The sequence below is a fragment of the Cinclus cinclus genome, chromosome Z, assembly GCF_963662255.1.
Source record: "Cinclus cinclus chromosome Z, bCinCin1.1, whole genome shotgun sequence".
NCBI lineage: Eukaryota > Metazoa > Chordata > Aves > Passeriformes > Cinclidae > Cinclus > Cinclus cinclus.
The window spans coordinates 83,124,836-83,135,391 of record NC_085084.1 but is presented as its reverse complement, the minus strand read 5'-3'; positions in this window follow the sequence as shown (position 1 = coordinate 83,135,391).

The following is a 10,556-nucleotide window of genomic DNA, read 5'->3' as shown; positions in this document are numbered from 1 at the left end:
CAGGGGTGGGATGAGGGATCTTTAAGGCCCTTTTCAACCCAGACCATTCCATGACTCTAACTGCCTAAGCACGTGCTTTTCCTGACACTGAAAAGTGTCATCAAGGTCCTTCAGTGGAAGGAGGGAAACACCTTGGCATTCAGAGTGCAAAAAAGTGTTCACACTCCAGCTAGGGAGGATTTTTTCTGCCCTTAATGGAACTCCTTTCTGCTCCAGGAAAAAGCAGTACATCAGCATATTTTGGGAGTCTCACAGAACCCCACTGACTGTGGTTCTGTAGTTCAGTGTCTTACAGAAGGTAATTATCCTGCTGCTCATGTGCAGAACCTTCCTAAACCAAACACTACATTTCTCAGGCCTGTGTGTTAGAAGGGTTCATTTAGTAGAAAGAAACACCACCTCCATCATCAGTGCCCTGGGAGATTCGAGTTTTGGGTGCTGAAGTCTTAACATTTAAGTTATATTCTCTTGGTTTCTTCCTGGTAAAACAAAAAGGTTAGGGACTGGAGACCTAGTAGCTGGTACCCCAGCTACTGTGTTATGCCACAAAATATGGCTTGTGGATTCAATAAAAAAATCCTCGAGGAGAAGTAAGGGGATTAGAAAAAAAAAAAGGAGCTACTGATGCACAGAGTAGTGCACTTCATCAGTAATTACATTCAGTAATGAACAGAGGTATTCAAGAGAGTCTGGGACATCTGAGAAGGGCTTGATAGTAGAGATGATGGAGGTTTGCCTGAGCTGTAGAAGAAGCAGATTCTTAAAAATAAAGAGTAACCAGAGTAACAGAGTAATAAATAATAAAGAGCAATAGAGAGTAACCAGATAAGCACTATCTGTGGCCCTGAGCTCTGCCCGCTGAGATAAGGAGATTATTCTAAGTGCCGGGCTGGTTCTCTTTTGCCCTCTTGCGCACGCTTTCTTCCTGACTGCCAGCGTTTTCCAATCGAGTCCACAGCAATCTGGGCGCTGATTTAAAACAAATCCAGCGGCATTCATACCCTGAATAAAGCAGCACGCCTCTCCCAGGTGAGGAGCAGCAGGTCCTGCCCCGAGCGCCTTGTCTTGATGCGCAGTAAAGGCTTGCCTGAGGATGGCAGCATCGGAGGAGAGGAATGGTTTGCTCCCATCACCGGGCTTCCATCAGCACCCAGTCCTTGCAAGGACGGTGCTGGCATCCCAGCGAAGAGCATTCCGTGCCTGTTTGGCGAGAAAGAGAGAAAAGGATGGATGCGCTCCGCGGATCCGCTGCTTTTGTTTCCAGCGGCTCGCCATCCCCGCGGACAGCGGGGACGACCCTGAGCAGCCCCGGTGCTTTGGAAAGATGAGTTGTTCCTTAGCTGACAAGATGAACCAGCCAGGCGGAGAACCGCGGCTCTGTTGTTCGGAAGCAGTTTCACGTCCGTGATGTGCCGAGCAGGAAAAATCTCCTGAGGAGGAAAGGTGTTGGCACATCCCTGCCCATGCAGTGCTCCCAAGGGCTGGAAACTCTGTTTTTGGGGAGAAACGCCTCAGTTCCTGCCCTGCGCCCCTCAGATACCCTCGCTGTGCTCCTTCCCACAGCAGAGCTGGCTGTGTTTAATCACACTGCAGTCAAAGTTTGCACTTATCTTTATTGTGAATATTTCCCCAGGACCCCACAGATAGTCACTGTCAGAGTCTCAGGGGATGATGCTGAGCAGGTGACCTACGTGTGTCCCTTTCTCAAGGGTTATAAATAAATGCCTTAATTCTGTCTCAAACTTCAGCCTAATGTTGATAATAACACTTTCTCTCTCTCTCTCTCTCTCTCTCTCTCTCTCTTTTTTTTTTTTCATTCCCAGAAGCACAGGAGCTTTTGCAGCTGTTACCTTATAAGTTATAACCCAGTCAGAAACCTGACTTGTATATAGACTGTGAAATGGAAGTGTTTGGGGATCTAAATAAAAAAAAATCAGGTTCCTCTGAACCTAAGGACAAGTGACCTCATAGTATCATGGACAACCATGTCAAATAGAATGTAGCAGCCATTTATTAGTAAACACAAAACAACAAAAAAAAATAATGCCTGTCCTTGATATTTTTTTTTTTTTTGGTGGTACCAAAGTTTAAGTCTTTGTGTTTTTAGAAGGACTATTGAGCTTGATAGAAAAAAAAATGCTTTTGAATCGTGCAGATAAGCTGTGAAAGGAAGTGCTGGTCCTTTCAATGCCACAGACACTGACAACATCTGCCAGTTCACCTTTTGCTTTGGAGCAGTGATTGTTTTATGGAAGGAAATGAACATCTCACCAGATGGGCCAGAACCACGTTTGGATGGATGGGTGGACGGATGGATGGATGGATAGTGTTAGCCATACACAGTGCTTTTTAAAAGCAGTCTGGAGATTCTCACACCCCTCTCCCTCATCCCTTTCCCTCTCTGGTATTTTGCCTGCTGTATGAATTACGATTGTACTCCTCTGGAAATATTTTACAATTTAATATTGAGTGTAATTAAGAATATAATCACTGTTATCAAAAAAGGTATTTAACTCTGTTGTAGTTTCTTTATCATTCATGTGGATAAAAAGTCTATAATAAAAAAAAAGAGAAAAGTATGAGATAATAGTTGAGCTTCCCTGTAATTTAATGCCATGCTTAGTCCACTGAAGAAAACAACTGGGAAATTCATCCCCAATAATACCTTTTAAGAAGTATTTTAATTTGCAAACAATATGTGAAGAGTTTCATGGCAGAAACTTCTGCCTCTGGTTATTTTAAAAACCCTCATTAGAACTAGATTTACTACACTTTCAGGATGTGCCTTGTGGATCCACAGAAATAAAGGCAGTGAGTTGATTTTAATGACTGCAGCTGACCTGCAGCACCTTGATTGTCAGGGCTTTCCTGAGTGAATCCATCTCCTTGCTAAAGGTCTCAGCCCCAAATACAAAGGATCTTCCACACCAGTATAGCACCACCAGCAGCCAAAAGTGGTTTTAGCCATGCCCAGCAGAGTTGTCCTCACAATATTCCCCTCAATCCCAGCAGATTCCTGAGAGATTGAATCATTGGGCTTTACAGCTCCTTGGTGCAGCTGGCAGAGCTGGGAGGCAGGGGAGGAAGGGCACAGCCTGTTTTCATGCCCTACCCTGCATAGTTTGCTCTGGTGTTAGGTGAGTTGACAGGACTCACCTAACCAGCAGAATTATGGCTTTTGTGGCATGGAGAAAAAAAAAAAAAAGCAAAACCACCAGAAAAGCTGGGCCAGGTCAGACCAAAATTTCACCTGCACCAGTAGCCTGTCCCCATTAACAGAAGAAATCAGATACTTTGTGAAAGCACACCAGTAATTAGAGATATGTTCCCAGAATATTGTTTTAGCTACTCTTGATTTACTGCTTATGGGTTCTCTGACCTAGACATGATGTCTTGTTTTTAATTACCTTCAATGGGTTTTTTCTTCCATGAACACAGCCAGTGACTTTTTAAGACCTAGGCACACTTTTAGCAGATTACAACACCCTGTGGCAATAGACTCCACAGCTTAAATACAGTTTGTGTGTGTGTGTGGGGAGGGGAGGGGCGGGGGGAACAGAAAATCATCTTCTGATGTTTGGAGCTGCCAAATTTAGCTTCATTTTATGCCCTGGGTGTCTTGCACTGGATGAGACAAATTGCCTGTTGACTACTGGCCATCCCTGTTGACTTCCTCCATGTCTGATGTTACTTCATAGGCTTCTATCAAGCCTTTTCAGCTGCAAATTTTCCAGATTAAATTGTAGACATCCCTCCAACATGAACAGCCCCATAGCTCTGTAGTCTTCATGTACCTTTTCCCAATCAAGTTTATCCTTTATGAGAGGCAGAACTAGCTGCACAAACCACTCAGGATACAGGATACTCTACAGATTTTTTTGACACTGTGCTGCTTTCTGTGATGAATGAACCCAGCTGCAGGGTGGTGGTAAAATCTCTTACCACTATAGATCAAAAATTTTGCCCAGCCATAAAGTAATCCCGTTGCTCAATAAGAAATTACTGCCCTAATGGCTTCTGAGTGCCAGAGCTCCTGGATGTGGTCAGGCGTGCAGAGCAGCCCTCGTTGTCCCTCACCATTTGAGAACCAGCCCGTTCAGGCCCAGGAGCAGACACAAAGCACCTAAAGCAGATTGATTTGTTTTCTGCTCCCAGCTCAGCAGTGTTCAGACCGTTGTGTTCCCCAGGGACTTTCCAGAGCACAGCCATGTGCGCTGGTGGAGCTGTGGAGCTGTGCACTAAATGCACAGCTCACACCAGTGACAGATTGAATAAGCAACAAATACGCTCCAAACTGAATGCTCAGACTCGAAATGTCCAATTTCCACCTGGTTATTTGTGCCCACTCAGGAAATGGAAGCAGCATTTTCCTGTTTTGTAGGTGATTCACAGACCACAACGGTACAGATGTGATGGAACATATATCTCAGAACTAAGCATGAATGAGGTGTTTTGAATTAAAAAATAATTCCTCATGCTGATAAAGGTCAAGAACGTGATTCTTAAAAACAAATAAAGAGAGGCCTCCTCCACCTAAAGAAATCACTTGGATAAACATGCAGGGAAGCTTCTTATCACCAGTTGCTTGTTGTTTGCTTTCCTCTTGTGCCAAATCTTGTACACATTAAAGTGACAAGGATCCCATTGAAGCACTGCTGTGCTTCACCAACTCAACCTTTCCACCAGCTGGCATCACAAATAAAAGCTAAGAAAGAGGATACTTGGAAGATTTTCCCAGTAGCCAGTATGGTTGTATCTGCAGCACACATACCCTGTGCCTACACAATTTGACTTGAGCTCAGATAACTCACTGCAGTGGCCTTGGCAGCATCGTGTTTGAGCCAGCTGGAGAGCACTGCCCAGCGTGGCTGGGGAGTCACCCCGGACCTGCAGCCTCTCCTGGTGGCAGTTTGGATGTGGCCACCCTGAGCTGGAAGGTGACAGTGCCGTGGTGTGGCTGCAGCTCCCCAGTGCCACGAGGGAATGGTTCCAGGCTGGTTTGCTCACAGAGAGCAGCACTGCTGCTGCCCTTAGCACGAGAGGAATGACGTGTTGGTGTGGAAAATAAACACGCAGCTTTTCTAACATGTGACGTGCAGCTTGTCAACACCTTGAAGGAACCTGCGTAAGTGACCAACTATCACCTCTACAGCTGTTATCATGAGAGATGCAAAGGGTACTACCAGTCTCACAGGCCTTAGTTTTAGCCTTCTGGACACCAAAATCCCCTGAGAAAGGCAGAACCCACAGCACAGGCTACACACTGAGCTGATTTGAATTTCCAGATGGGCTGACAGTATTGCTTTTTACCCCACAGAGCTGTGTTTCCATGAACTGCCCGCAGCACCTCTGAGGTGGGCTCTGTCCTTGAGATGTGGTGGTTTGCTTCTGAGACACTTTAACACAACTGTTTGTGTTGGTGAAGAAGCGCTCCAAGAAAACTCATGAAGATATGTGCTTTCCCTTATTCCAGGAAATGGGAACGGGCTTTCTCTCAGCACCAAAATTTCGTGTGCCTTCAAGCCACCTCCCTCAAAGACCCATTCAACCTTTTGCTGACCTTGCTCTAAAATGGAAGGTGCAATCCACACAACTCTGGAATGGGTTGGGTTGGAAGGGATCTTAAAGCTCATGCAGTTCCACCCCCTTCCATGGGCAAAGACATTTTCCACTAGCTCAGGTTGCTCCAAGCCATATCCAGCCTGGCCTTGTGAGTCATGAACAAGTTATTTGAAGCAGACAGCATATCTGAGCATTTACAGCTTTTGAGATTGATCACATTGATTAATAAATACCTTGATGATTATAAAAAATGTATCTCTGCTAGAATAGGTTTCTTCAAGGTGTTACAGTAAAGATCAAGAAATTATGTCTGAGCTGGTTATGGCAAGCAGGATAAGGCCCTGCTTATTAGTAGCAAAAAAAAAATTGCTTTACCTTTCTTTTTTGTACTACTGACCAAGTAAATTCTTGTGCCTTTTAGAGTTCAGACTTCCTTGGGGTTATTTTTCTTATTCCATGATTTTCCTATAGTGTAAAACCTTGAGGCAGCCAAAGGTTTGGTATAAATTTCACAGTGTACAAAAAACAGTTCGTCCTCAGAAAAACCATGTTTTTCAGACCGTATCACCAAGGAATTAACAAAAACAAAGTGAAGTGTTTTCTCTGATCTTCTTTGATAAAAACTTTCACGCTGCTGGCTTTTAAAGCAGAATCACTCTGCTAAGTGAAGCTCTTGGGAGAGCTCCTGTAGTATATACCACTGTTCCTATCATCTCCTGTAGCTTTTCTATGCTCCAGGAGGTTTGTGCCTGGATGAGGAGGGCAGGGGATAGGAAAAAGATGGGCTTTCCTGTCCTTTCCAACCCATATGGTTCTGTTATTCTGTATTTCTAAATGTATTTTGACACTGTTCTACCCAATTGCTTTGGGTTATTCAGTACGATTTTGAGATGGCGCTTTTTTTTTTATTATAGTAGTATTGTCCTTGATGCATACCCTCATATATGAAATTTTTGATCTCCAAAGCAATAGCCAAGTATTCACTAATAAGTCCCAGAGCTGGTAAAAAAACCTAAGTGATGCTGAGAAGCTCTGTCCTGTCATAAAGCTCACATCCTTGTGACTTGTAGTGTGTGTCTCTGTGGCCTTATACACACTTGGCTGCCTGTCCTGGTCTCACTGGGATTGTTGTTATCTGTGTTGGCAGTTTTCAGTGGTGGAACTGCACCCAAGCCACGTGAGATAAGGTGTTTCTGCAGAAAAGAGCTGCCTCCTCCTCCTCCACCACAACTTCCCACACTGTGACCTCAAGCTTCTCCACAAAACTGAGTTGGGGGCGAGGTGACACCAGGATAAAAAAGAAAAAAGGAATATGTATTCACCTATTATTTTTTTTTAAAAATTAAAAATATTCACCTTCAGAGAATCCATTATTCAGAAAATTCCATGAGAGCACCCATAGCTTTTTTTTCCTCACTCTCTGAAAGTTTATAAAAGTGAATTTCCATTCACAAGAGAAGAACACATTCCAGTTGCTTCCACCACATCTTCACACTGGGCATGCAAAAGACATGTAGATCCACCTCGTAGCTGGTCAGTGGCTTTCAAGAGTGAGGTCTGCTGTGTATTTAGAAGCTTTTTCTTTAGCAGCATGGTCTGGATACCAGGGAAATCATCAGAGATTCCCATTAACTTCAGTGACCATTGGATCAGACTCAAAAATCAAAGATGAGTTCCACAAAGCAATCTCAGCTTTGATTTGAGCTCTCCCTTTGTTTGATAAAGAAGGAAAGTGCTGGCACTTGCCTGAATAGAGTCCTCCCTGCTCAGGAACTCTTTTGTGGCAAGTTCAGGCTTAAAGCCAAACACAAGCCCAGTGATTTCTTGCAGGAGGGAGAGAAGGTTCACACAGACTCAAATGTCCTCCTCTATGGATGACAGAGAATGGAAAGTGGATGTGTGGCTTAAACAGAAGAAATACCTGCCTATGTCTGCAGGCCCATTCTTTACTGTCCATCTCTCTATAAAGTCTATTTAATGTAGTCAATTCTCTGTTTTCCTGAGCCACAGAGGAAAATTTACAGTTGTGGTCATTCTCTAGACTGTGGATACCTGACACCCTTCCAAAAAATCTCCAGGGGACTCAGAGAGGTGCTTGGGTCCTGTTTGTTACTATGACGTAAGAGGATCTGGAATTGTTGTGCACCTATTTGTCTAGGCACAGCAGAAAAACCTGTCAACCTCTATTGTTTTGAAATACCTGCCAGTGTGGATTTTATTAATGTTTTCTTTATGCCTGCATTAACGAAGAAAGGGTCTCCACCCTGGAGCACCACACCTTCTCTGACCACAGAGCACAGGCAAGCACAGCCTTTCATGAGATAACTCAGGGCAGCTGCCAGCTCAGCCCCAGCCTGCCAGAGGGAATGGGGGCTTCTGCAGAGCAGAACAAGGGCCAGAGCTGTGAAGATGTGACCTCCCTACCAAAGGCATGGGAAGGGGTAGGTGCTTTGGAGATAAAGTCATGTTGTCCTCCTGCCTGCGACGCAGCAAAACCAGGCTGCAAGAAACACCAAAATGAAGCACTTTTGAAGCCCTGAACTGGCCATCTCTTTTTGACAGCTCAACAACAGCTCCTTAAACTCCTGCCTGGTTCCTTTCAGTGCAGAGAGCCAGCTCAGACCATGCAATACCCAGACAGCTCAGGGCTGGGCTCAGACTTGTTGCGGTTGGTGGGCTTCTCTTGCCTAGGGAGCACCCAAACCTGCCCTCTCCATCCAGGCTTCTGGTGAAGACCCAAAGGCACATCTCCTGGGACATAGCATCTTTCTGCAGCAAGTCCTGGCTACCAGCTACAGAGATAAGTTTGTTGGAGGAGTTCATGCACACATCAGAGGGGGTCCCGTGCCCTGCGGGAGCCCTGAGAGGCTCCTGGGTGGAGTCCAGCTGTGCCTCCTGCTCCACCAGAAAGACTGTGAGAATAATTGCTTATCCAAAGGATGGTGAGTAAAGTCTCTGTTTGATCCACCTCCACTCTTTATTGATTGTGTACACACGGAAGAGATTACCCTGCCCTATAAAAAACACGGAGAGAAGGAAGAAATCAACAGAGGCAAATGAAGTGAGCAATTAGTCTGAAACCCTTCAGACCAGCTTCACATTCAAGGCAAGATTTGAGCAGTGTGATGCTGACACAAGGATCTTCAGCAGTCACAAGGTAATCCCCAAATTTGTAATCCAATTCTGCTTTATATTTTAATTTTCATGTCATATATTCTTGACTTCTTTTTAAGCACAAGGGTGACACTGAGGTTTTCTTTAGCACATCTTACAGATGGGACAAAAAGATTTGGTGTCTTGAGGGGTTGGAGGACCCTCTAGTAGATGATTTTCCATTCTCAGTAACACCCAGCCCAGTTCTCCTTGGGGAGAGGGAGAATTTCTCCAGGGAAAATTTCATGTGACATCCTGGAGCAGATTCTGGGCTGACATTTCATTTTATTCTCATGTGTTGATGGACAAGAGGCAATGCCTGGACAGTTTACTTAGCTACCACTTCTGGAGGCAGTAAAAGAAAAGGATCTTTGTCCTGGGGCAAATTGGCCAGGATTAGATAAAAGCATCTGCTAGATATGTCAGAACATGTTGTTGGGTTGTTTGTCCATGCCAAAATTCCATCCCTGGGAGTGTCCAAGGTCAGGCTGGATGGGGCTTGGAGCAGCCTGGGATAGTGGAAGGTGTCCTTGCTCATGGCAGGGGGTAGGAGAGGATGGGCTTTGAGGTCCCTTCCAACACAAACCATTCTGTGATTCTGTGATTCTGTAAAGATTAGATGTCATGGATAAATGTGAAGTCAAACTCAAGACAGTGGAAACTCATTGCCTTTACAGAAACACTCAGGTTTTTTATGTTGGATTAACTTCTGTGTTTTGGATCCCTTACTGCTTTAATCTCCAGTTAGAGATAATTCACATTAGAGATAGTGAAATACTCAGGTGTAATAAAGGAATCTCAACTAAATGTGCTGGTTTTGAACATTAACCTGGAATTTGATTGTCTCTCTGCTTAATTTTTCAGGATGGCCCATACTGGTGGTGAAGATTTGTACAACACTGCAATTTTCCAGGAAGAAGGTGTTTTACTCTCCTGTTTGTTTCCATCAGCATTTAAAATCAGTTTTGCAATGTTTATTTGTGTGATAACACTGCTGGGCATGTTACCAAGTCTGACAGGTTATAGATACACGGTGTTGAGTGGGCTCAAAAGGAGTGGATGAATCAGACATGGTAGACATGCTTCTGCTGGGGTTTAGGGTTGATGGAACTAAAAGGAGGGGTTGCAGCAGAAAAGTGTGGGAGCTTTGGAGGCAGGGATGTAAGCCAGTCTTTATTCCTTTAGGTTTGGAATTATATACAAGAGTAAAGAAGGATGGAAACAGATTGGAAGGGGTGGAAGTGGATGGAAAGTGCTGGCTAGACAGGCAGTAAGATTCAGCATTCTGCTTTACTATAAATAGGAGGATAATGTGTGAAATGACTTTGTGGTCTAACAGTGCAGGGCAGACTTTCCCACCCTGAGATCCACAGGGCTGTATTTCAGTCTCAGTTCTGAAGAGCAGTTTTGCTTTGTTCTTTGGTAGATAAAGACACACAAGATGTTTAACTGAGCTGTGACATTTTTGAAGAAAAAATAGCTCCAGGAACACCCTTTTAACACAGAGCTGGTCACCCCCTTCCGCTCCTGGTCTGAGCAGAAGGACTGTCAGTATTTTCGTCCCGTAGCAACCTGTGATTTCACAAAAGGCTGTGTTTCCTGAAGCTGCTTGTTGTCAAAACTCAATTGTGATTTCTCTTCAAGGTTCACCACCCTCCACCTACGCCATTGTCATGGTGTCTCTCAGTGGAAGCCTCCTGCTTCTGGTTGCCATCAGCATGGCAATAAGTGTTCTCCGGAGGTGAGTGTCAGGGGAGAAGAGAGAAACCAGGGTTGCCATGGGAATGTGTGCAGGGATGAATTCCTGCTCGAGTCAAGAGTGATTGGGAAGCCCACGGGAA